The sequence below is a fragment of the Spermophilus citellus genome (assembly GCF_964194105.1).
Source record: "Spermophilus citellus genome assembly, contig: SCAFFOLD_36, whole genome shotgun sequence".
Taxonomy (NCBI): Eukaryota; Metazoa; Chordata; class Mammalia; order Rodentia; family Sciuridae; genus Spermophilus; species Spermophilus citellus.
In genome coordinates, this window is record NW_027673039.1 from 1307418 (window position 1) to 1335166 (window position 27749).

Consider the following 27749-nt stretch of genomic DNA (forward strand, 5'->3'; position numbering starts at 1 on the left):
TGGCTGCAGTGGTAAAGGAGCTCCCCCCCTGCACTCAGGTGGGATGGGTCTCCCACTTACAGGGGTGACTTCCCTATACCTGAGGGTGTGTACCAGCTCTTCCAGACATGCAGGTGGGAGGGGTCTCCTGCTTGGAGGGGTGAGTCCACTCTATTCTGGATTCTGTGTTATAGGAGCTACCCACCCATACCCAGATAGGAGGAGTCTCCCTCCTGCAGGTGTGAATCCCCTCTACTCTGGCTGCAGTGGTTTATTAGCTTTCCTTGACACCCAGGTCGGATGGGTGCCTAGCCTGAATGGGTGAGTCTACTCTACCCTGGCTGCTGCGGTAAAGGATCTACACCTGACTTCCAGGTGGGTGGGTATCCAGCCTGTATAGGCGAGTCCATTCTACCCTGGCTGCAGTGTTAAAGGAGATCCCCTCTACATCCAGGTGGGAGGGGCCTCCCACCTCAATGGGAGTCCCCTCTACCCTGCCTATGGCAGTATATGTACAGCCCTGACAATCAGGTGGAAGGGATCTTCCACCTGGAGGGTCGAGTCCCCTCTCTCCGGGCTCTGGTGGTATAGGAGCTCCCCATGAAACCCAGGTTATGGGCTCTCCCTACTGGAGGGGTGTGTTCCCTCTACACTGGCTTCAGGTACATAAGAGCTCCCTTTGACAGCCAGGTGGGAGGGATCTCCCACCTGGAGCAATGAGTCCCCCATACCCTGGCAGTGGCAGTATAAATGCTCTCCCAGACACGAAGATGGGAGTGGTCTTCCCCCTGGAGGGTCAAGTTTTCTCTACCCTGGCTAAGGCGGTATACAAGAGAACCCGTACACACAGGTGGAAGTGGTCTTCTGCATGCACGGGAAAGTCACCTCTACCCTGGCTTTGGTGGTATATAAGGTCCACCGACACACAGGTGGGAGGGGTATCCAGCCTGGAAGGGTGACACCCCTCTACTTTAGCTCTTGTTATATAAGAGGTCCCAGTGAACCCAGCAGGGAGGGGCTTTCCGCCTGTAGGTGTATGTTTCCTCTAGCGTGACTGTTGCATTATAGGAGCACTACCAACATTCAGGTTTGAGGGTTCTCCTGCCTGTAAGGGTGAGTCCCCTATACCCTGTCTGCTGCAGTAGTCAAGCTCCCATGGACACCCAGGTAGAATGGGTCTCCCGATTGAAGTGGCGAGTGCCCTCTACCCTGTCTGCGGAAGTATAAAAGCTCCCACAGACACCCAGGGGGGAGGGATCTCCCGCATGGAGGGTCAAGTCCTCTCTATCCTGGATTTGGTGGTATATGAGCTCACACTGACACCCTTGTGGGAGGGTTCTCCCACCAGGAGAGGCAAGTACTTTCTACCCTGGCTGTGGTGGTATATGAGCTCCCGCCAACAGCCAGGTTGGAGGGGTCTCTCATCTGGTTGGGTGAGTCTCCTCTACCCTGGCTAAAGTGATATACAAGATCCCTGCTAAACCCAGGTGGGAGGGGTCTCCAGCCTGGAGGCGCGAGTCTCTATTACCGCCAACTGCAGCAGTATAGGAGCTCCTCCCCGCCACACCTAAGTGGAAGGGTCTTCTTCATGAAGGGGCAAGTCGCCTCAACCCTGGTTGCAGGGGTATAAGAAGCCCCCTCCTACCCCCCAGGAGGGAGAGGTCTCCCACCTGCCGAGGAGAGTCGCTGCTACCCCAGCTGCAGCTGTATACAAACCCCTCCATGGCAGACACCCCTGTGGGTGAGTCACCTCCATCCTGGCTAAGGCGGTATAGGAGTTAACACCATTCCCAGGTGAGAGGTGTATCTCACCTGGAGGAGCAAGTCGCCTCTAACCTGGCTGCTGGGGTACACCAGCTCCCATGAGACTCAGGTTGGAGCAGTCTCTCACCTAGAGGGGTGACTCCCCTCTATCCTGGTGAGGTGGTGTACAAGCTCTCCCAGACACCCAGGTGATTGGGGTCTCCTGCATGGAGGGGCAAGTCCTCTCTATTCTGGCTGTTGTGGTATACTATCTCCCCGCTATACCAAGATGGGAGAGGTCTCCGGCCTGAAGGGGAGACCTGGCTGCAGTGGTGTACTGGCTTTCCCTGACACCCAGGTTGGATGAGTCTCTTGCCTGAAGGGGAAAGTCCCCTCTAATCTGGCTGTGGCAGTGAAGGATCTCCCCCTGACAACCAGGTGGGAGGGTATCTGGCGTAGAGTTATGATTCCCCTCTACCTAGGCTGCAGTGGTATAAGAGTACCCTCCCACACCCAGGTAAAATGGGTCTCAAACCTGGAGTGGCAAGTCCCCTCTACCTTTTGTCTGGCAATATATGAACACCCCTGGCAACCGGGTGGACGGAATTTTCCGCCTGGAGTATTGAATCCCCTGTCTCCTGGCACTGGCGGCATAGGAGCTCCCCCTGACACCAATGTTATGGGGTCTCCTGCCTGGAGGGGAGAGTACTCTACACCAGCTATGGGTGTATAGGAGCACCCACAACACCAAGGTGAGAGGGGACTCCCGCCAGAAGGGGAAAGTACCCTCTACCCTGTGTGTGGGGTTTTACCAGCTCTCCCAGACATCAGGTTTGAGGGGTCTCCTGCTTGGAAGGGCAAGTCCCCTCTATTCTGGCTGCTGTGGAATAGGAGCTCCCCCCTATATCCAGATGGGAGGGGTCTCCTGCCTGAAGGGGCGAGTCCCCTCTACCCTGGCTGCAGTGGTATATTAGGTCCCCCCTACACCCAGGTGGGAGGGGTCTCCAGCCTCCAGTGGCAAGTCCCCTCTACCCTGCTTGTGGGAGTATATGAATACCCTTGACAACCAGTGGAAGGGATATTCCACCTGGAGGGTCGAGTCCCTTCTCCCCTGGCTCTGGTGGTATAGGAGGCCCCCCTGACACCCAGGTTATGGGGTCACAAGACTGGAGGGTTCAGTCCCCTCTACCCAGGCTAAGGCATTATATGAGTTACCCCCATCCCCAAGTGGTAGGGGTCTCTCACCTGGAGGTGCGCGTTGCCTCTACCCTGGCTGTTGGGGTATATGAGCTCACCAGATATGCACCTGGGATGGGTCATTCACCTGGAGGGGCTAGTCCATTCTAACCTGGCTAAAGCAGTATAGGAATTATCCCCACTCCCAGTTGGGAGGTGTCTCTTGCCTGGAGGTGCGAGTTGCTTCTATCCTGGCTGCTGGCATATATGAGCTCCATCTGACACCCAGGTGGGAGGAGTCTCCAGCTTTGAGGGGCAAGTCCCCTCTATTCTGGTGCTGTCAAATAGGAATTCACCTACCATACCAAGATGGGAGGGGTCTCCCGCCTGAAAGGACAAATCTCCTCCACCCTGGCTGTAGTGGTATACAAGCTTTCCCTGACACCCAGGATAGATGAGTGTCTCCCATGGATGGGAGAATTCCCTGTACCATGGATGCTGTGGTAAAGGATTTCCCCTGCACCCAGGTGGGAGGGGTATCCTTTCTGGAGAAATGAGTCACCTCCACCTTGGCTGTGGAGATATACAGTGTCTCTCAGACACCCAGGAGGTGGGAGGGGTCTCCCACCTGCAGTGGTGAGTCTTCCCTACCCTGGCTAAGGCAGTATAAAAGTGCCCCACTACACACAGGTGGGAGTTTTCTTCTGCATGGGCTGGCAAGTCCCCTCTACCTTGGTTTTGGCGGTATAAAATCTCTCCTGACACCCAGGTGGGGGGGATCTCCCACCTGGAAGTGCCAGTCCCCTCTACTTTAGCTCCTTTTTTAATTTTTATTTATTTTTTTTAGTCATAAATGATAGTAGAATGCATTTTGATATATAATACAACATGGGATGTACATACATCAATTATATTGTCTATTCTATTCTGCTGCCCTTCCTATCCTCCCTACTCCTCCCCTCCTCTCCCATCCTTTCTCTCTATCCAATCGAATGTGACAGACTTTTTTTTCTTTTTCTCATTACTACATCATATATGTATTCTGTATAACAATGAGGTTATCCTTCCATCTTCTGTGTAACTCCCCTTCTCCCTCTTTTTCCCTCCCACCTCTCTTCCCTATATAGTGGTAGTCTTCTTCTCATGCTCTCCCTCCCTATCCCATTTTGAGTCACCCCCCTTATATCAGAGAATATATTTGGCATTTGTTTTTTAGGGATTGGCTAACTTCACTTAGCATAATCTTCTCTAATGCCATCCATTTGCCTGCAAATGCCATAATTTTATTATTTTTTTAGTGCTGAGTAATATTCCTTTGTGAATAAATGCCACATTTTTTTAATCTATTAATCTATTGAAGGGCATCTAGGTTGGTTACATATTCTAGCTATTGTGAATTGTGCTGCTATAAACATTGATGTGGCTATGTCCCTGTAGTATGCTCTTCTTAGGACTTTTGGGTATAGTCCGAGAAGGGGAACAGCTGGGTCAAACGGTGGTTCCATTCCCAGCTTTCCAAGGAATCTCTATATTGCTTTCCAAATTGGCTGCACCAATTTGAAGTCCCACCAACAATGTATGAGTGTAACTTTTTCCCTGCATCCTGCATCCTCGCCAGCACTTATCATTGTTGGACTTCATAATGGCTGCCATTCTTATTGAAGTGAGATGGTATCTTAGAGTAGTTTAATTTGCATTTCTCTGATTGCCAGAGATGGTGAGCATTTTTTCATGTATTTGTTAATTGATTGTATATCCTCTTCTGAGAAGTTTCTGTTCAACTCCTTGGCCCATTTGAATGGGCCAAGGACTTTAACAGAATGGGTTATTTAATTTTTAATTGTTTAACTTTTTGAGTTCTTTGTATATTCCAGAGATTAGAGATCCATCTGATGTTTGAGGGGTAAATATTTGTTCCCAGGATGTAGGCTCCCTATTCACCTCGCATATTATTTCTCTTACTGAGAAAAAACTTTTTAGTTTGAATTCATCCCATTGTTGATTCTTGGTTTTAACTCTTGTGCTATAGGTGTCTTATTAAGAAATTTGGTGCCTGCACCCACGTGATGAAGATTATGATCAACTTTATCTTCTATTAGATGCAGAGTCTCTGGTCTGATTTCTATCTCCTTGATCCATTTTGAGTTTACTTTTGTGCATGGTGAGAGAAAGGGATTCAATTTCATTTTGTTGCATATGGATTTCCAGTTCTCCCAGCACCATTTGTTGAAGATGCTATCCTTTCTCCATTGCATGGTTTTAGCATTTTTGTCTAATATAAAGTAGTTCTAATTTTGTGGATTTGTCTCTGTGTCCTCTATTTTGTACCATTGGTCTATCAGCCTGTTTTGATGCCTGTACCATGCTGTTTTTGTTACTATTGCTCTATAGTATAGTTTAAAATCTGTAATTGTGATACCACCAATTTCACTCTTCCTGCATAGAATTACTTTAGCTATTCTGGGTCTCTTGTTTTTCCAGATGAATTTCATGATTGATTTTTCTTTTTCTGTAAGGAATGTCATTGGGATTTTGATGGAAATTGTATTGAATCTGTAAAGTGCTTTGGGTAGTATGGCCATCTTAATAATATTAATTCTACCAATCCATGAACAAGGTAAATCCTTCCCTCTTCTAAGGTCTTTTTCTATTTCTTTCTTCGGGGTTCTGTAGTTTTCATTGTATAGCTCTTTCACCTCTTTGGTAAGTTGATTCCCAGGTATTTTTTTTTTTTGAGGATATTGTGAATGGAGTAGTTGTCCTCATTTCCATTTCAGAGAATTTGTCACTGATATACAGGAATGCCTTTGATTTATTGGTATTGATTTTATATCCTCACACTTTGCTGAATTCATTTACTAGTTCTAGAAGTTCCTTAGTTGAATTTTTTGGGTGTGCTAGATATAGGATCATGTCATCGGCAAATAGTGCTAATTTAAATTCTTCTTTTCCTATATTTATGCCTTTATTTTCTTTCATCTGTCTAACTGCTCTGGCTAGTGTTTCAAGAACTATGTTGGATAGAAGTGGTGAGAGAGGGCATCCCTGTCTTGTTCTAGATTTTAAAGGGAATGCCTTCAATTTTTCTCTATTTAGAATGATGCTGGCCTGAGGCTTAGTGTATATAACTTTTACCATTTTGAGGTAATTTCCTGTTATCCCTAATTTTTCTAGAGTTTTGAACATAAAGGCATGCTGTATTTTGATGAATGCTTTTTCAGCATCTATCAAGATGATCATATGATTCTTTTCTTTAAGACTATTGATGTGGTGAATTACATTTATTGATGTCCGTATATTGAACCAGCCTTGCATCCCAGGGATGAATCCCACTTGGTCATGGTGCACGATCATTTTGACATGTTATTGTATCCGATTTGCCAGAATTTTATTGAGGATTTTTGCATCTAAATTCATTAGGGATATTGGTCTTTAGTTTTCTTTCTTTGAGTTGTCTTTATCTGGTTTGGGAATCAGGGTGATATTGGCCTCATAGAATGAATTTGAAGTTCTCCCTCTTTTTCTATATCCTGAAATATATTGTAGAGTAGTGGTATTAGTTCTTGTTTAAAGTTCTTGTAAAACTCTGCTGTATATCCTTCCGGTCCTGGGCTTTTCTTGGTTGGTAGTCTTTTGATGGCTTCTTCTATTTCCTCACTTGATATTGGTCTGTTTTGGTTGTTTATATCATTCTGACTCAATCTGGATAGCTCATTGGTCTTAAGGAATTTAACGATGCCTTCACTATCTTCTATTTTATTAGAGTATAGGTTTTCAAAATAATTTCTTATTATCTTCTGTATTTCTGAATTGTCTGTTGTGATGTTGCCTTTTTCATCCCATAGCTAGTAATTTGGGTTCTCTCTCTTCTTCACTTTGTTAGCATGGCTAGTGGTCTATCAATCTTATTTATCTTTTCAAAGAACCACCTTTTAGTTTTGTCAATTTTTTTGGTTGTTTCTTTTGTTTTGATTTCATTGATTTCAGCTCTGATTTTAATTATCTCTTGTCTTCTACTGTATTTGCTGCTGATTTGTTCTTCTTTTTCTAAGGCTTTGAGGTGTAGTGTGAGGTCATTTATTTGTTGGCTTTTTCTTCTTTTAAGGAATGAACTCCATGAAATGAATTTTCCTCTTAGTACTGCTTTTATAGTGTCCCAGAGATTTTGATATGTTGTGTCTGAGTTTTCATTTACCTCTAATATGTTTTTAATTTTCTCTTTGATGTCTTCTGTAACCCTTTTGTCATTCAGTAGCATATTGTTTAATCTCCATGTGATGTAGGATTTTTTTTCTTTCTTATTTTATTATTGATTTCCAATTTCATTCCATTATGATCAGATAAAATGCATGGTAGTATCTCTACTCCTTTGTAATTACTAAGATTTTCCCTGTGACATAATATATGGTCTATTGTTTAGAAGGATTTATGTGCTGCTGAGAAGAAAGTATATCCGCTTGATGTTGGGTGGTATTTTTTGTGTATATCAATTAAGTCTTAAGTTATTAATTGTATTATTGAGCTCTATGGTTTCTTTATTAAACTTTTGTTTGGAAGATCTGTCCAGTGGTTAGAGAGGTGTGTTAAAATCTCCCATGATTATTGTGTTGTGGTCTATTTGACTATTGAACTTGAGAAGAGTTTGTTTGATGAACGTAGCTGCACCATGGTTTGGGGCATATATATATTAATGATCATCACATCTTGTTGGTGTATGGTTCCCTTGAGCAGTATGTAGTGTCATTTTTTATCCCTTTTGATTAACTTTGGCATGAAGTCTATTTAATTTGATACAAGTATGGACACCCCTGCTGGCTTCTGGGGTCCATATGAGTGGTATGATTTTTCCCAACATTTCACCTTAAGTCTGTGTATGTCTTTTCCTATCAGATGAGTCTCGTGTTGGCAGCATATTGTTGGATATTTTTTAGATCCATTCTACTAGCCTATATCTTTTGATTGGTGCATTTAAGCCATTAACATTTAGGGTAACTATTGAGATATGGTTTGTACTTTCAGCCATATTTGATTATGTATGTTACTTAACAAGTTTTGTTTTTCCTCTATGATTAGTTTTTCCTTTACTGTACTACATCCCGCTGTTGGTTTTCATTGTTATTTTTCATTTCCTCTTCCTGTAATGTTTTGCCAAGGATGTTTTGAAAAGCTGGTTTTCTAGCTGCAAAGTCTTTTAACTTTTGTTTATCATGGAAGATTTTATTTCATTTTCAATCCTGAAGCTTAATTTCACTGGATACATGATTCTTGGTTAGAACCCTTTTTCTTTAAGCATTTGAAATATGTTGTTCCAGGATCTTCTAGCTTTCAGAGACTGTGTTGAAAGATCAGCAGTTATCTTGATTGGTTTACCCATAAATGTAATCTGCTTCCTCTCTCTTATGGCTTTTAAGATTCTCTCCTTATTCTGTATGTTGGGCATCTTCATTATTATGTGTCTTGGTGTGGATCTCTTATGATTTTGCACATTTGGTGTCCTGTAGGCTTCTAGTATTTGGATTTCTTTTTCATCCTTTAAGTCTGGGAAGTTTTCTAGTATTATTTCATTGAATATATTGCTCATTCCTTTGGTTTGTACCTCTATACCCTCTTGTATCCCAATAACTCTTTAAGTTTGGTTTCTTTATATTATCCCATAATTCTTGGATATTCTGCTCATGATTTCTTAACATAGTCGCTGAGCTGTCTATGTTCTTTTCAAGTTGAAAAACTTCATCTTCAATGTCTGAAGTTCTATCTTCTAAGTGTTTTACTCTGCTGGTAATACTCTCATTTGAGTTTTTAATTGTTTTTTTTTTGTTTCCTGCATTTCCAGGATCTCTTGTTTGTTTTTTATATCCTCTATCTCCCTAGAGAGTTGATCTTTTGCTTCTTGGATTTGTTTATGTAATTCATTGTCAAAGTGATCTTTCATTGTCTGAATTTGCTGGATAATGTCTTCCTTGAGACTCCAGATCATCTGAAGCATGTATATTCTGAACTCTTTATCTGATATTCCATCAGCTGCAGATACTACCTCATCTAATGTTGAATTGACCTGTATTGTTTGTGGTCCTTTCTTTCCTTGTCTTTTCATACTGCTCATGTTTCTTTCTAGCGTTGTTAAATTGTGTGTTAATCATTTTCCCCTTATATATTTATATTGTTCTTGTATAGCACCAAAATCCCTCTTTTGCGGAGAAAGACAATGTTAACTGTTCCCAATAACAACAGTACATCATCTAAGCACAAGTTTTCATTATTAGTACATTTATAGTTAGATTCTAAGTCTATAGATATTGGTTTCAATTATTATTTAAGAATATAGTCATTAGTTTTATAAAAGGCATACCATATCTTGTGGCATATAGAAAACTTAATTTCAGATGATGAAATATGTTATACTTAGAGGGAAAGGAGTGAGGGTATGAGCTTAAACTAACTTAGCAATTTCGGAGAACTCTAACCAATAGACTGGTAATTTATGGAAGAATGTATAGACTCAACCTCCTATCTGTATTTAGATAGTTACCCTATGTATAGATAGCAAAAGTTAGGAGGTTGAAAGTGGGATAGAGGGAATACGAATGAAGAAAAAAAAATAAAAGGAAGAAAAGAGAAATAAGAAAGAAGGAAAAGGAAAGTAATATAGAAATAGAGAAAAAATAGGGGAAAGGTGGGGTATATGCAATTCCTCTATATTATGTTACTTTGGTAATTCGGTTGTTCATGCACAGTTCTTGGTTTCACATATGTTGAAGTTACGAAAGAGAGAGAAGAAAAGAGAGAAAGAGAAAAAAAAAAGTCTCTCAGAACACTGTTTTCCTTGCTTCCAGTAGGTGGTGTTGTCTATTCCTAGCTTGGCCTCTGTATTCAGGGTAGTGGGTATAGCCAGTGTGAAAGGAAATGAGCTTCCACCTGTATCTTCCCTACTCTAGTCTCTGAGGTAGAAACCAGGTGTCTGTACAGTTGTTGTTTTGCATTGATAGCTACAACCCCCAAAAGCTTGTGGGATATATTTTGAGTTATGGCAGCTAAGGGTGGGGGAGTTGGAAACCGGGTACCTGTGCTGGTAGCCACACCCGCTTTGATGGGTTTTAAGGGTTGATGGGCTTCCTCTGGACTAGCACTTGGGGCGGGGCCGGACTTCCTCCTCCGGTCTGGCTGGGCGCCTGATGTCTTCCTCCTCCCGTCTGGCTGGGCGCCTGGCGTCTTTCCTCCTCTGGTCTGGCTGGGCGCCTGGCGTCTTTCCTCCTCCGGTCTGGCTGGGCGCCTGGCGTCTTTCCTCGAGTCTCTTGTATTAAAAGTGATGGAAACTTCAATTTACGGCCCTGGATTGTAGGCTAGAAGGCTCTTTGCAATGGAGGAAAGAGGTTTCGAGATTTTGGGGCACTGGCTATGGTGCTGAGCCACTGTCTACTGTCCCTTGTCCCCTGTCCCACCTCTGCTTCAGGCACACCATTTGGAAGAAGGTCAAAGGTGCTGTCACCCCTCTGCTGGCCAGAATCATATCTCTCATCCATAGAGATGGCAACATTGAGCTTCTGATCAGACCAGACTCACCATCCTGGGCCCATGACCTGTCGATATTTATTTTCAATGTCACCAAGTTGCTGAACATTCCACTTGTGATGAATAACATAAGATGAATGAAAATCCACATGGCACCCTTATTAACTCTCCTGTGCTTGAGAACATAGACTCTCTGCTTTCCAAGGAATGTTTGTGCCACCTCCTTCTATTGCCTAGGGGACATGGCATCCTGGCAGGTCTTTGTTCTGTCTCCTTTCTCTTCATTTCCTTCTCTCAGGGCACCTGTTATAGTGAAGAAAGCCAGGTTGGACTCCATGTTCAGTAGGAACATTGCCTTTTGGAGAGAACATGTCCTTAAGCATTCTCAGATTCCCTGATGCTGTTCCCAGTTCTGGGGGGCCTCCCTAGGCTTCCTGTGCAGATTGCAGGGACTTCAATTCTGGAACATTGGCCAATAAGGGGCAGGTGCAGGCACTGGAGACTTGGTTTTGTGTAAGACTTTGGGCCCTCCAGTTCTTATACACAGGAGCCCTAGCCAGGAAGGCAGACAGAAGCTGACTGTGCAGCCTCAGCACCTTGACTTTGTCCTTTTTCTCTTTGTTCTAATAAGTTATACATGACAACAGAATACTCTTCTATTCATTGTACACAATGGAGCACATTTTTTCCACTTCTCTGGTTGTACAGAATGTAGGGTCAAACCATTCATGTAATCATACATTTATCTAGTGTAATGAAGTACATCATTCCACCATCTTTCCTACTACCAGGCCCCCTTCCCTCTCCTCCTTCTCCTTTGCCCAATCCAAAGTTCCTCCACCCATCCTATGCCCCTGCATTATGGATTAGCATCCACTTATCAGAGAGAACTTTCAGCCTTTGATTTTTTTTGGATGACCTTGCTTCACTTATCATAACATTCTCCAACTCCATCCATCTACAAATGCCATAATTTTACTTTATTTTAATGCTGAGTAATATTCTTTTGTGTATATGTACCACAGTTTCTTTATCCATTCATCTATTGAAGGGCTTTTAAGTTGCTTCCACAGTTTGGCTATTGTGAATTGCGCTGCTTAAAACATTGATGTGGTGCAGGTGATGGAACCCAGGGCCTCACACATGTCAGGCAAGCACCCTACTGCAGAGCCACTCCTGGCCCACAGTGCCTTCTGAGCACATGTTCTCTGGTGTTCAGAGCACCATATCAGGAACTGATTTTCAGTTCACCTCACCTCACTGCAGAACCATATGAGCCTTCCTGAGGGTGCTTACAACAGTGTCCCCTTCAGCTGGAGAATCAGGGACTATGTGGAAGAGCTCTAGGTCCATGCCCAGTACATCACAGATACAAAAGGTGAGCCCTTCTCAAGATGGGCTTTATGCAGCCCTGGTGAAGCAGCCTTTACCCACAAAGACACTGCCTGACAAGCAGTTGGCTGACAGCAGCTAGCACCTGGTAAATTCTGGGACTTGTAGATATTACACTTTGCTGTGAATGAGCTCAAACCATGTCCTGCCTTCATTTTGAAATTTCCAATAAAGAAGTGATAATCTCCACTAGGTCAGAAGCCTTTATGTTACACCATGAAGGGAGACTATGAGGTGATTTCTGGTGTCACACTGTCCAGCAGGCTGGGGACTGGAGCATATTCCAGCAGGGACAGAGATTGCTATCTGCTCCAAGTTGACAATTCACATCCTGAGGCTCACACCCAGTAAACACCCCATTTAAACTTTCTCAGAAAATGCTAGCAATGAAAAGAGCATGTCCCCTTCTTCCACACTGAGCTGTTGGTCCCTCCTGAGTCACACAAGCTAGACAGTGTGTGCTCTGCTATCATATTCTAGGGGTGAGGTTTAGACATAGTCATTCCAGAAAAGCTAGTGGCAGTGATATGTTTTGGAAGTCATCTTTCACATACATGTGATATCATCTTATCAACATTTCCTTAGAGAACCAGTATGTTCAAAGTAAACTTACTTTCCTGGGTCTTCATTCTGCCACTTGTCCTAAACCAAAGTGAAGCAGTGTGTTTCCTGCTGAGAGGATGTTTCTTCACCTGGGGTATGCCCTTCCTGGCCCTGCTTTTTCAGCAAAATATGCAGCTAGGAAGCAACTCCCCATCTGCTGGTAGGTAAATCTCTCTGCTTGGTGTAGTCTCTGATCCCAGCCCTAAAGAGCAGCCCACTCAGTCCTGATTCCCTGGAAACCCATATATATATAGTATAGCACAAGTATAGCACAAAACTCAGGCTACCTTAGAATTTTTTTTCCTTTTGGGTGAGTGTGGCTTTTGTGACCTAAATTGAATGTTGATCCTGTCTTCCTTTTTGTGTCCCCTAGTCTATACATCCACCATTCTCTATTCCCATAAGGCAGCCAATAGCATTTTGTCTCTGAGTCACCCTAGGGTGCTGCACTAGCCTGGGGCTCCCCTTCCAAAGAAGTGAGCTTCTTTCAGCTGTGGCTTCACAGGTCTCAAGTCACTCTGGCTTCCTCCATGCAGGATGGTCAGAGAAGTTAGTGTTAATCTCCCAGTAAACTTCCCTGGGCATTTTTCTTGCCCAGTTTACTGGAGATCAGCAGCATGAGTTGTTTCAGTGCTACTTGAGGGATTTCATGTTCTTTACCATGACAGTGTCCACCTGGGAGGAGCTGAAAGTAGGTATCCACTCAAGGTCAAATGTGGAAATTGGACCACAGTATGGACTGGGGACAAATATGGGAACTCAGGTTCCAAGAGCTGGTGCTGCTGTGGGGAACATAATGAGGCCACAAAAGACACTAGGCTGAGAACATCCTCCAAGCTACTTAGAACACAGGGCCAACCCTCTATACTCCCCAAGGCCTCCTTGAATGGGACATTTCTGCTATCTTGAGAAGCTCTCCATGTTCCTTGTAGCACCCTCTAAATTGTTGATTTTCTCTTGACAACATTAAGGTAAATATGTAACTGAGCTCTTAAGAAAAGAATAATAAATGAAATTCAGTGGAAAGGTTGATACTTTTTGTTTATGAATCTGGGGAGAAAACCAAGAGTCTCAGGCACCATAGACTAGTATTGTCAATAGAGCTGCAGCCCAGCCCAAGATGGAAACTCAGCTGTCCAGTAGTCAAACATAGCACAGAAAAAGAAGATGACAAATGTGTGAGAACATACTCTAGCCCACATAATGGAAGGTTAGAGAAGTGTTTTTAGAAAAGAGCAGAATTTACCCTGAGTTTAAAAGTGGGTAGAAGGGGCTGGGGATGTGGCTCAAGCGGTAGCGTGCTCACCTGGCAAGCATGCGGCCCGGGTTCGATCCTCAGCACCACATACCAACAAAGATGTTGTGTCCACCGAAAACTAAAAAATAAATATTAAAAATTCTCTCTCTCTCTCTCTCTCTCTCTCTCTCTCTCTCTCTCTCTCTCTCTCTCCTCTCTCACTCTCTCTTCAAAAAAAGTGGGTAGAAATTATAAGCCAGCTACATATAGCATAATTGTGTGGGCATCTAGAAAATTTTGCTCACATGCTCAGCGCCCCCAGGAAGTCAAGAGAATGTAAACAGTCTTCTGATACCACTTTTATCTGCTCATCTGTCAAAACCAAGTTTGCAAAAGGAAGGGCAGGCTCATAGGCCTCCTTGGCAGGTGTTGAGCAGTGGTCACATGGCAGGGTGGTTGAAGAGCCTGCCCCCATAGCTGCTGACCATACTGTGAGTGCTGGGCAGATGCTCACAGAAAATCTTTCCAGGTTTGTTTCTGATCACAAAGAAATAGAAACAATTTAATTGTCCAAATAAATGAAGAAGGGACAAAGTATGACTATTTTAAAATGGTTGTTTGCAACCATTGAAAACAATATTTTCACAGATAATGAGTGATAAAGGAATATTCATAATCTAAACTTGATTGAAAAAATCAGGAACACAGTGATCCTGATTTGAGAATGATTCTGAGGAAAGGAATGGCTAGGAAAATGTCTAGAGGCTCTACTGAAAAGAAGTTGGGAGATATGAAGTCTAATTTGTAATTTTTTAATGGTAAACTGAATTTATTTCCTCTTGGAAAACAATCCAGTAATCTCCAGGTTCAGACCACAGAGTAAGCATTAATAACAGTAACATACAGGTTAGTTCAACTGATTTAAGAATTTGGCTGTGTGAATCATTAAGGAAAACCTTGAACACTCAAAGCTTCAAATGTATCCAGGAAAAAAATTATTTTGACAGTCTACATAACAACTATTGCATATATAGTGATGCTACCTGTCACATCGCAAGGCTTACAAATATATATACGGGCCGTATCCAGCTTGGGGTTCTGTTCTGTGAGAACATCTCTTCATGGTTTGCAAGAATCTTCAGCAATAAAGAATAGTCTTGGATTTTAACTGTTGATATACCAAAAGAGAAATTCTAGGCTTAACTGTATATAAAAGGAAGTCTAACCATAGTCCCATGTGTAACAGTTGTTTTTAATCTGTCTTTCTTAAAAATACTTTCTCTTAAGCCATCTTGTTCACTTTTTTTTTAATCTTTCCTGAATAGGGCCCAGGTCCACTTGTCTTTATAAGACCACTTTAGTATCAGACGACATAATACATGTGCAACACTTTATATACAAGGAGTCTATCAGGTGCTCAAAAGTTCAAACACATGAACATCCAACAGTTTTGATAATACAAGTGTTATGGTAAAATACAATGTTCTGAATAATTTACATTAACAATGAAAGTTTCTTGCAAAGAGTAAAACATGTTCCCTTTTTGTGCCACAAAAGTAATTCTCCTTGAGAGACTATACTTTCACTAACTGCTGTGTTGGGTCATCATGTGATTAGAGACACTGATGCATTTTCTTTTGATGTTTAACAGTTTGCATGGGCTTGGGCTGACATCTCAAAGCATTTTCTGGATGACACTAAGCTGCAGCTCTGTTTGGATGAAAAACTTCTGTGGACATTGTGTACAGTCATAGACCTTGTCTTCTTGTCCATGGGCAGAGCAAATATGCTGCTGCAACTTGTTTGCTTGAACAAATACTGTAAAGCAGACAGGACACTTGAAGGTGCCTCCCCTCCCTTCAAAGCTGTGCTCTATCAGGTAGCACTGGAGTTTGGCAGGAGAGTCGAAGGTCTGGCTGCAGAGTTTGCACTCATGGTTCAGTCCTTCATCAATCATGTGATTTGCAACATGAACCTGTATTTCCCATTCATTGTAGAAAATCATCTGACACTCGATGCACTGATAGGTCTTCTTCTCATCGGACTGGGAGGGACTGATTCTGGGCATGGGCGACACTTATGGTGATTTCAACTGTGAGCTGTTGCTATCTGGCACGAGCTCTCAGTGCATGGTTTGGATGTGGTTCTGGAGTTCACTTTCAGACTCGAACTTCACATTGCAGCTGGAGCAGCGTGTCTTCAGTTCTCCTGCCTTGCCTTTGCTCTCGATGGCACTCAAATTCTCATTCTGGCCAAAACCTGGTCTATTCGTGCTGGGCGGGAGGCTGATGCCTGGGCTACTGCTCTTACTGAGATTTACGCAGCCAGCACACAGACCATATGGCAGGCCGTTGATGTCAAGTTTCACCAGATCTTGCTTGGAACAGAATTCTTTTAGGCAAGATGCACACTTGTACAGTTTTTGGACATGCTGGCCATGCCTGGTGGTCTGGACTGTGGACCCATTCCCTGTCTTTTGCATGTGGAATGTCCCATGGATTTTGAGTTCCAAGGTGGAGGTCAGTCTTCATGCATACTATGCAGCAAAATCCCATCAGAGAATTCTTCAGGTCAGGGTGCATTTGGCAATGCTCCAAGAACTCCTCTTCACTCTGTAGAGGCATCTTGCATATCCTGCAGTTTCCAGTATCAAGGCTCTTACTGTGCGTGACTTTGTGTTCTGTAAGAATTAAAAGGTAGGGAAAACGTTCTCTGCAAATAGGGCGCATGTAGTGTTTGACCATGCCTTGGTGGGTCTACATATGTTCACGCAGGTCATTTTCAGAGAAGAAGGTTCGAGAACACATGTTGCACTTGTAATTCCCTTTAATGAGCTTGGCTTTCTTCTTCACAATGGCACTTTCTCCAGGTCTGATATAGTGGTCCTGGAGCTGGTGATTCTGCAGCAGTTTCCATAGTGTACACCGCCCCACAGATGTCACACCCATACATAGGCTCAGAGCTGTCCACATCATTCTCACTCCCATCGTGACTGTTGTGGGACTCCTGGCTGTTGGTCAGTAGGGTCTGCAGCTCCACTTCTTCTTTATGCACCTGCTCAGAGGCTCCATTTGTGCTGTAGTTGGGCGTCTTGGTTTCAAACACACAGTGCTTCTCTTGCAAATGTTTCTCTAGCAGAATGATGGCATGGAAGGCTTTGCTGCAGAACTTGCAGTTGTACTTCTTACTGTGAGTTGTGATGTGGCACTGAAGCTCCACCTCAGTGCCAAAGGGCTCACCACAGAAGATGCACTTGTACAATTTGCCTTGGTTTTCCAGGTGGTTGTGTTTCACGTGGAGCTGCAGGTCAGTCTCGTTGCGGAAGTCCCAGGTGCAGGACGTGCACTGGTAGACCTTCTTTTCATTACTGTGCTTCACAGCCAAGTGCAGCTGAATGGAGACTTTGGAGTCAAAAACATCTTGGCAGAGGGTGCAGCGGAAGAAGACAAAAGTGTGCATGTCCAAAGGTGTTTCTGAAGGTCATCTACTGATGTGAACTGCTTGTCGCAACTCTCACAGATGTAGTAGGTTGAGGTGATCATAAAGTGAATAGTCACAGGCTTCAGCAAGGATTCTTGGTTGGGGAATTCCTTGTTGCACTCAGGACAGGTCAGTTTCGGCAGCACAGTGTTGAGATGAGTTTTTAAGTGAGTCTGAAAGCTGTCTAGGGATGTGTACTTAGCACCACACTGATTACAGATATATTCTCCAGCGGGATGCGCAGATGCTCCCCCTACTGCCTGCATGATCTTAAGAGATGTCTGCTTTATGGCCACAGGAGATAGGGGGCTCAAGGCCCGGGATTTTTTCCCATTGTGAATATAATTCAGGGCCAAGGGAATGTTTTTATGATTCTCTTTGATATGCTTGTACAGCTTAAGAACACTGTTGAATATTGGCGAATTTGTACAATAGATACAGGAATAGACTTCCACTACTGGTTCTTTTGGGTCCCAAGCACTGGGGATCCAAACTGAGAGCCACTGAGGTCACAATGCACCTGTCTTATATGCTCTTCAAGGGAAGAGTCAGTGACAAATCCCATATAGCAATGAGGACAAAATAATGCATTACTATCCTTAGCTGCAGGGTTTGCAAATCCGTGAGAACATCGGATGTGCTCCTTAAGGGTGTTGAGGTCGTTGACAACTTCACAACAGAAGTTGCACTGGTAAACTATGGCAGGCATTGCAGAAACAATCAGGCCTGGGTCCTGAGCTTTGTGCACTTGCTTAACATGTTAATTTAGGTTATAAAGTGAGGGTAATACCTCGAAGCAATACTGACAAATATGGGCCTGTTCTGGCTTATCTAAATGAATAGTCTTTAGGTGAATCTGCAGAATTGCAAGACTCAAGAATGACTGCTTGTGGCAGTAAATACAGCTGTAGATAACTTTTGCTTGTTTACTCGAGGGGCCGGTCATGTCAGGGGTTTGCTGAGGAGCCCCCTTCCTCCCTCGACTCTTTGGGATTGGTGGGGCAGCCTCCACCATGGTTGAACTGTCCACTGAGAGGTTGGAATCTGGAGTTGGGATGGACACGGAGATGTAGCCCACCTGGACCAGGGAAAGGCTGTTGCTGTGATTGCAGGACTCCAGTTGCTGGTGACTGTTCATGTGGCTGTACAGTTCCTCGACTGTGTGGAAACTCTCAGAACAAAAGCTGCAAGAGTTTTTCTTCTCCCCTCTGTGCCCCTGCTCCATGTGGTTCATGAGGCAGGTCTCCTCCACAAAGAGCTTGTGGCAGTAGATGCACTGCAGGGCAGCTTAATCCTCATTGGGGGAGCATTCGGGGTGGCACTCTGCAATGTGCTTCTGGAGGTCTTCCGGGAAGTCAAAGCCTTCTTCACACTGACTGCATTTCTGAGTGTCCTTCATCTTCCAGTCCTCCATCCTGGAACCAGACTGGGAACTGTCCTTGTTCCTCTCATGAACCTGCATGTGTCCATGTAAGGAGCTAGAGGACAGGAACCCATGGCGGCAAATGGCACATCTATATGGCTTGTTGGACGTGTGAGTCTTTAAGTGGATCTACAAGTGATCACTCCTGGAGAACGCAGCATCACATTCACTTCAGTGGTACTTCTTGTACCCGGTGTGGAGCTTTATATGGAGATCTTGGTTCTGCTTGTGTTTGAACAGCAGACTGCAGTAGGCGCATTTGAAAGGCAGTGACTCTGCTCATGGTGCTTTAGGTAGCTGAGGTGGCTAAACGACTTGTCACAGAACTGACATGGGTATGGCAGTCCAGGGGCACCTTCTTCTTCTCTAAAATCGCAACCTTTTCCATGACTAGGGGAAGTCTGGTCCTTGTTAGAAGGTGAGGAAGCTGGCCAAGAGCATGTGGGATCATCTTCAACATCCACTCCATCTGTCAGCTGATATTGATTAATCTTGTGTTCTGTAATATAGCTCAGTGATTCAAACACCTGGAGGCAACTGTCACAGTTGTCCTCCCGGTCTTCTGTCCTCTTCTTACAATCTATTACCTCTCCATCTTCAGCCTTGTCTTCAAGTTTACAGTTTGGGTATTTGAGGGATCTTGGTTTCGCTTGCTTGTGGCGGCGAGACAGCCTGCAAGGTCTTGGACTGTGCTGGCACTCAGGTAGTCCACATAATAATAGAAAATGGAAGCAAGGTCCCCAAAGCCATCAGGATGGCTCCAGAGGGGGCCCTAACCCACAGGGACTCGCTTTGTATGGAATCACTGAGGAAATCATTGTCAGCCCAGCCTGCATGCACTCACACACAGACAGGGGGGCATGATTAAAAGGCTAGAGCACGGGGAGCCAGAGGGAGGAGGGGTCGCGCCAAAACCCAGACTGGAGGCGCCGGCTGTGGCGCGCGGATCCAGAGCCTGGCAGCGGCCGAGCGCCCCGCACCCTGCTCTTAATTCGTAATTTTTTTGTGTGTGGTTTTTGAATAGTTCTGAATTCCCACAGGAAAAAATGTCTTTATGATTCAAAAATACATACTGAAAACGCTTGGAAACCCCAGTTTTTGCAGAGGGCCCTGTGGTTCTGTGTCTGAGCTGGAAGCAGCCTCAGGGAGGCCTGAGGATGGGCTCTGCTTGCCATGGGTGCACCTGGCCTATCAGCATTTCAGGACCAGCTGCACAACTTCTCCAGAATCTTGACCATCCACCCGCAGTTTCTGCAGAGCCTCACTGAAGCTTTACAGAAGCATGACATTGCTGGCTGTGAGATGGTACAGCCCCTTGGGAGGCCCAGGCCCTGGTCTGCCACCAGAGGAGAGACCCTTCAGGGGGAAGGGAGCCAGCATAGCCCAGAGATATTGGAAACAGCTGGCTAGTGTTTCCTGTATCCCAAGACCCAAAGGAGCAGGTTATACATTGTGTACTTGTATTCCAAGCCTGGAATACAAGGACACAATGCCTCTGCCAGGACCTCTGGCCTAAGGGAGTCATAGCCAATGAAGAGGATGGGTGGAAGGGCAGAGAACCTTTGGAGTTCACTCTCCCCTTCCCAGATACTACATGTGTTGGCTGCAATGGTCTGTGCTGAAATGCTGACAAGAGGTAATCTGAAGCCAAGTCCCCAGGCCTGGCTGAAGCTGGTTAAGAAGCTGTCTATACCGCTGGAGCTCGTATGCTCAGATGGGTACTTGAAAGATAGCAGGATCACAGTCAGAGCTGTCATTGAAGAGGTCAGGTGAGACCCAGATCCTAGCTCTTCCTGGCATGCTCGGCTTGTGCTCATCAATGGACTATGGGTTTTGGCACCCCTGGCAGCAGGACAAGCAGGTTCTCCTGCCATGGCAGGGGCTCTTTGTGCACTCACTCTGCACGTGATGAACCATGTCACGTGCCAGCCATCTCATTAGATGTGGGAGAAAGAGGAAAACCAATTCAGCGAAACCATGGTGCCCCAGGGCCACAGAAAGGCAGGCAGCAGCATGAGAATCACTGAGTTGGCAGGGAGCCACTAGAAAGGATGGTGGTGATCAGAGCAAGCAGGCCTTCAGGATTGAGGAGGGTCCCAACCCATGCTGGGCTATAAGAGTCAAGAGGGACTCACTCTGTACAGGATTGTGAGAGTGGGGCACAGTTGCAGAGTGGGCACAGTGGCAGTGCATGCTGAGGTAGCAAAGTGAGACCCTGGGTCCTACCTTCATTGAGAGCTGGAGGAGTGTTGAGGGCAGAGCTGGTGGTTAATTTCTTCTGTCACCTCACCTTCCCATGCTGCCTTGCACATGCCCTCTTCATGCCCTCCTCCTGTCTCAGACTCCTCTGTCAAGGCTAAGTCCCTCATACCCTCTTTTGACAGAATCCAGTGGAATTGGGTTTTATCAATTGCATTCTTTTTGGAGCACGTGTTCCTGGGGACCAAGAGCCAGATTCTGGAGCTGTGCCAGCTGATGACCAAGTACATCTTCTCACTAGACAAGGTAAGCACTGGGACACAGAGACCAGGAGCCCACTCCACCCTAACCTGCAGGTCAGTGCTGGGCTTTCACAGAGTCACACAGGGGGATGTGACACATTGGCCAGCCATAGCATGGATAAGCTCAGTTGTTTAAGAGTTGGCCCTCCCTGATTGCTAAGTCAGGGCATGCCACTTAGGGATAGCAATGACTGTACACAACAGAACTTCTGCAGGGAACTTGCTTATGGATGCTTTTCAAGGGCTGGAGGAGTGGGCTTCACTTACACCCAGGATGACCTAGAACAAGCCAGCAGCCTAGCCCTCAGAGGTAAAAACACCTTCACCCTAGGCAGGATGGCAGTGATGCAGGAGTGTGCCATTGAAGCTGGGGACTTCAAAATACATACTATAAAGGGACCACAGGAACAGAAAAACACTGAGCCTCTGTCCTCAATGCCAGATAAATCTGATGACAGTGCTACTAGTCCCCTCAGAGAAAGCCACTATCTCTGTGGCCAGGCTGTCCAGCAAAAATAGCCACTCAGCACAACACCATTCCCACCTATTTTACCCTGTGATCTTGGGCTAGGGTGACTATCACATAAGCACATCCCATGGGTAGAAGATCATTATCCTTCAAAGTGCCCACTGTCAGGGTATCTGAGAAAGGCCGCTGTAGACAGGTGTGCAGCCTTTGAAATGCAGGCAGGCACACCAGACAGAGATTAGCAGAGATACCAGATGCCAGTGTATCCAAACTTGACTAGAATATCAGAGGCCTTGTGCAGGATGGTCTATACAGGCCAGGGCTTGCTCACAGCTCCCAGGTGCCTGGTACCCACATTTCTTCTCAAATGGCCTTCTGTCCTCTTCAACAAACACCTTCCAGCTACTTGTCTTCAAAGTCTATCCCTGCTGTCACAGCCTAGGGAGCAAAAGAAGGGGTGGCAGTGCCAGGGATAGACCCCAGGGTTTCACGCATGCTAGGCTGGCACTCTGCCATTGAGCCTCCCCTCAGCCCCTGCACACAATACCTCTAAGAACACATCCCAGGCTGGTGGCACATGCCTGTAATCCCAGGAGCTTGAGATGCTGAGGCACAAGGATTGCAAATGTAAAATCAGCCTCAACAACAGCAAAGCCCTGAGCAACTCAGTGAGACCCTGTCACTAAATGAAATACAAAGTACGGCTGGGGGTTAGGTTTAGTGGTTGAGTGCCCCTGAGCTCAGTTCCAAGTACAAAAAAAAAAGAATATAGCCCCCAAACACACACACACACACACACACACACACACACACACACACACACCTGCTCATATTTCATTGCCCTAAACTAAGTCCCTTGGCCGCATCTAGTTGAAAGGCAGTGGGAAAACTTGCACAGAATGTGCTTATGTGCCATGGAACTTAAGAGGCGTTTTGTTGTTGTTGTTTTAGAAAAAGGAAAAAGAAGTGGTTTTTTTTTTTTGTTTGTTTTTGGTTTTTTTTTTTTTTTTTTTTTTTTTTTTTTTTTTTTTGCTTTGCTAGCAAAGGAGAAACACAAGGGACTCTGTCCCAGAAGCTGTGATTTCCCTATTAAGGGGGAACACAGGGTTTTTTAAAGAGGCAATTCAGGGGAATCCTATTTTACCAGAAATTAGGAAGGACAGATTAGGGAGATCAGGGAGGAGAAAAAAACAGGTCTGCTTTAGAGCAGGAAAGCTACCTTTAAAGCATGAAGTGAACTGCTGTTACAGAGGTTCTTTAAGGAAAAGTAAAGAAAAATGGTGGAAAGGAGTGTGTGTCTGTCCCTGTGGCCACAGGCATCCTGGACCATCTTCCCATATGGCCTGGACAAAGCTCTCTCTAAGTCTTTCCTGTCACATCCAGGACCCTCAGATCTCTGGGGATACACTGGCCACTCAGCCAGGTCCAGTGTGGTCTCCAGTGGTCAAGAAGCTTGCTAGCTGAGAGATGGGTTTTCTGGCTCTGCAAGCTGGCATGGGCATATTTGTAGGTGGTGGGAGACTTTTTCCTCAATCTAATGACCTCAAAAACTTCACAAGTTTCTGGTTCATTTCCTTTTAATAATATCCCTGTGCAAGTAACCACAGCCACAGATGCTAGCCAGTTAGTTCTCAGGCTTGAAGCCTGTGGTGTACACTGGTCTCTGTTCTGTGTGCCCCTTCCAGCTCCAGGGAATCCCCAGGGCCATTCATTGGCTATGCGATGCCTGAAAGGTTGCTGCCCTACATTGATCTTTGCTGCTCTCTTCCTGTGGTTGGGAGCTTAAGTGCAACTTCAGGGATTGCCAGGGGCCTCAAGTCTTACCTCCTGCAGGCTGCCACTTCAGAGCTGCCTTCTCCAGTTAGACTACACTCCCTGGATATTGGAAAGATGAAAGTAGTCAGTATATGATGGGTATTCAAGTCCTCTTGTCAGGTCTGACAGAAGGGTTAGAGATGGCAACCAGAGGTGTTAAGCAGGTAGGGAAGCTACAGAGAAAGATGCTAGGAAGGCCAATTCTTGTGGCTTATCTGTCATGCATTTTTTCCACCGGTCACAGGGAACTGGCTTTCCCTTCTATGCTATCCCTAATGTCCTTAACCAGCACCCCACTCCTGGGCCACTGCTGCTCTTTTTTTTAAATGTGCTAAAATATACATAACACAAAATGCACTGTGTAACCACTTTTAAATGTGTAGTTGTTGACATCAAACACTGGGTATTGCACCACCACCAGATCCTGCTCCAGAGTGTCCTCACCTTTGTCACCTAACACAGACTCCCCAGCCCTTCCCCAGCCCTGGAAGACCCCCCACTCTACTTTCTGTCTGTCACTCTGACTGCCACAGGTACCTCACCTAAGTGAAATTGTTCAGCATTTGTCTTTGTTTTCCGGCTTGTGTAGGTTTGACCAAATAAACAAAAAGTCTCTGCAGCTCTCAGTAAGTTTTAAGCCTGTAATTGGGCCTGAAACCAAAATGTTTGAGAAAAGCTTCTCTGTAATATGGAATTTCATATTCATCCAAGACTGTGCAAACATACTTTTAATGAAAAGTGTTAAATCTATTACCTACATATTGTATTATACCTTTATATTGTATTTTACCTTTATACACACAGAGAAATATATGGGCAGATGATTGGTTAATAGATGTTCTTTTTTTTTTTTTTTGGTAGGGTGATTCTGCCATCCTGACATCACCAGGAATAATATTTCTCTTTTCACAGCTTCCATGCTGTGAAAGAATACATCCAGGCCTACTTGTCCCTGTTAGAGAAGAAGGTGTTCATCATTAGAGGTAAGACCAAACTCTACATGCTCTTCATCAATTGCCTAGAAGTAAGCTGGCTGCCTCTTTATTGATTTATTTTGCAAACCATCTGAACCATATGGTTTAGGCAGTAGCAGAGTTTCTGAAAACTGACAGAATGCAGCTTTATTCAGTATAATTAACAGATGCTTCTTTTCCATGTGGAAAAGAAAGAAGTTTCAAAGACATTGCTTTGCCCTTATATGTCACACACACAGTCACAAGTCACTTGGTGATGTTTCCATCACTGCATGTCTGATATTTGCATGACAGTGAAATTCCCTAAGGATTCATTCTTGCAGGAGTCCCTATTGTTAAACAGTGTTTGACAATGTTGACATGTGCATGTAAGTGCAGAGCAGAAGAAACCACAGCCTGGATGAGTACACCACACGCTTAGCAATGGTCATTCCCAGCTGGCAAGATGATGAATCCTTTTTATTTTTAATGTCTTCATATTTTTACTTCAAAAAATGTTAAGGTTATACACATTTTTTCCTTATAGATTTGTTTTTTTTTCAGTTGTTTACTATGATTCAAAAAATTTATAATCAGATCTACAATGATGGCCTTTATTTTCCCTTTAACTCTCACCGGCAATTTTAGAAAGTTGGGGACTTCCCTGTTACAAATAATAATATTCTTTTCTTTCTTTTTCTTTGTTCCTTAGGATTCAATTCATGAGAAGACCGGTGCTTATTGCACAAGGAATAAACTTGACTGCCAGAGGGAGGAAGGTCATTTCCTACAGACCTGCCATTTTGGAGTTGGTCGAGTACCTGCAGGAGGTTGCACAAACCCACCAGTGTCCTGACAGAGCTTCTGACCTCCTCTAGGAGCTTCAAGAGGGCTCAGGCAGGTCTTCTCTACCTTGAAGAAGTTAGCTACAGGTTCAGGAGGACAGAAACTGTCAAGGGTCTTGCTGGCCCTTACCATGTTCCCCTCTTCTGGGTGTTTTTATACTGAGTTCCCCAGAAGAAGGCCCTCAGTCCCCAGTCACTGACCAGCTTTCTCCTTGCACTCTCAGAGCTGACTGAGGGAGAGCAATACCAAATGTGATGCATAGAGCAGTTCCGAACCCAGACAGGGAAGGACTGGCACTGTGCATACCTGGTCCGGAGGCTCATGAAACTGCACAGGATAGAATTTGTGCAGAGCCTCTCCAGGCAGGGCCATCGGTGTCTATGGGTGTTTCCCAAGGGGATCACTGCACAGGTGAGATGCAAGTCCCTGCAAGAGCAGGCAAGTGGAAGGCACCGCTCCTCACCCTCCCAGCCCTCACAGCAGGCAGGACAAAGGCAGGCATCTGGTCCTTGGTCTCTGCTTCAGGGTAGGTTTTGGCTATCTGCTGTAGGGCAAAGGTAGGCATGGACACATGTGTGTGCACACTCCCATGTGTTTCTGGTTTGTTGTTTGCCTGCATTTTATTTAGGCTTTACTTCTAATTGACTTGGATATAGGAAAAGTGAATGAGTATTATTTCTTTCAATATTTGCTTCCAGCAAATTAAATGGTAACAGCCTGCAGGCTGTGTCTTGGTGTCTCTGCCAGGCAGAGGTGGGTAAGAATTGAGACAAGTGCAATGAGTTTGGCTTTCAGGCTTCTACAATCCCAGTAGTCTGAAACTGGTAAATTCTAACTGTCCTGAAGTTTAAGAAATGGCACTGAAAATCCTGGCATTTTTAAAATGACCAACTGGGACTCAGAGATGACATATTTTTGTCTCCTTGCATGGTATGGTACCATGTGTAGAGAAAGCAAGCAAATCTAGGGTCGGCCTCCCTCCTCCTCGGGCTCTCCATCCCTTTTGAGGCCATATTCCTGAAGACCCCCAGGATTGTCATGCCTGGGCCCCACAGGGAGTTCCAGGTCATTTGCCTCTAGCCTTCAATGGTGCCTGCCATCTTTCTTCACCTATGGGGAAGGGTCTTTGCAGAACACCCCACCTCACCCAACCATGACTAACCCTCTTCTCCTGGGCTGAAGAAGGACCACACAGGCCAGATGGACTGATACTTGGTGCATGGGGACAAGTACAAGGCACTTTGTGATGCAGTGGGCTAAGCCATGCTCTAGTGCAAGGCCTCCATGGCCTGAAAGATTCTCCCTGATGCCAGGTGGTGCCCCTCACACCTTTATCTTCCCTGATGTATCAAAGGATGCAGGTATTGTGGAGAAATCCTCTGAACAGCCCCTAGAGTAACACTATGTGCCAGGAGGCAGATACCCATGGCCTCCCTAGTGAATGAAACACGTCAGCACAATTAGCAAAATTTATAGCTATGTAATTCACAATCCACATATATGCTTATGAGTCTATTTTGATGTTGATACAAAGTTTTAGGATTCTAATATTTAGAAAATATTTTTAGTTGTAGAGGGACATAATACCTTAATTTAATTAATTATTTTTATGTGGTTCTGAGGATCAAACCTAGTTCCTCACCTATGCTAGGCAAGCACTCTACCACTGAGATACAACCCTAGCCCCAGGATTCTAATCTTTTTTTTTTAAAGAGAGAGAGAGAGAGAGAGAGAGAGAGAGAGAGAGAGAGAGAGAATTTTTTTTAATATTTATTTTTTAGTTCTCGGCGGACACAACATCTTTGTTGGTATGTGGTGCTGAGGATGAAACCCAGGTCGCACGCATGCCAGGCGAGCACGCTACCGCTTGAGCCACATCCCCAGCCCCAGGATTCTAATCTTTAAATTGTTCTGGTCTTGCTTTCTGAGTCCCTATTTATCCTGGCCTCATGCCAGGAAGAGAAAATAGAAAATCCTATCTCTTCTCAGGAAACATTTCCAAGACCAGTGAAGTAGTCAGAGGAGAATAGGTGCTGACTTCTGTTGCTCCATCATGGCTGTCTGACCCCTGTGCACTGAGGTTAACCTGAGCAAGTCTTATGAACTCGTAGCCCCAGTCCTGTGCGTGGAGGCCCATGGTGTATGGCCCAGGGAAGGTTTCTCTGGTAGTGCTGTGTAGCTTCTGAATGCCCACTCCATGCCCTGCCCACAGGCCTGCAGAAGCTCCAGAGCTCAACAGGTGGTCTATATGCTGCTGGCGCTGTTCAGAGAATGGCTGCTCTACACTGTTCTCACAATGCAAAACTCCACTCTAAGGCAGAGGTGAGTGACACATTGAGGCTTCCTTTCAGTCTCATGATTGGGAGGGACTTTTTGAGCATAGTAGAAGTCACAAACTTTTATTCTTATCAGGATAATAGGAATTATGCCCTCCTTCGTAATTTCCTATCTAGAATAGAGGGTGTACCCTAGTTGTGTGGAAGCACTGTTTTCTGTTTAACCCAAACCTTACAGATTCAGGAACATTATCTAATGTTTACCAAAACATAGTATCAAGATCTGTTCAGGAATGTGGTTGCTGTGTTTCTATATGAAAATTATCTTTCTTGAAAAATTTCCTCTC

General features: G+C 44.8%; 1 pseudogene across 1 annotated transcript; it reads right to left on the bottom strand.

The window, feature by feature from the left end:
* Positions 1–15314: 15314 nt before the first annotated feature.
* On the bottom strand, positions 15315–18596 carry LOC308640204 (zinc finger protein 521-like; annotated as a pseudogene). The gene has a single exon. The product of its transcript is annotated as a zinc finger protein 521-like (transcript).
* Positions 18597–27749: the final 9153 nt, after the last annotated feature.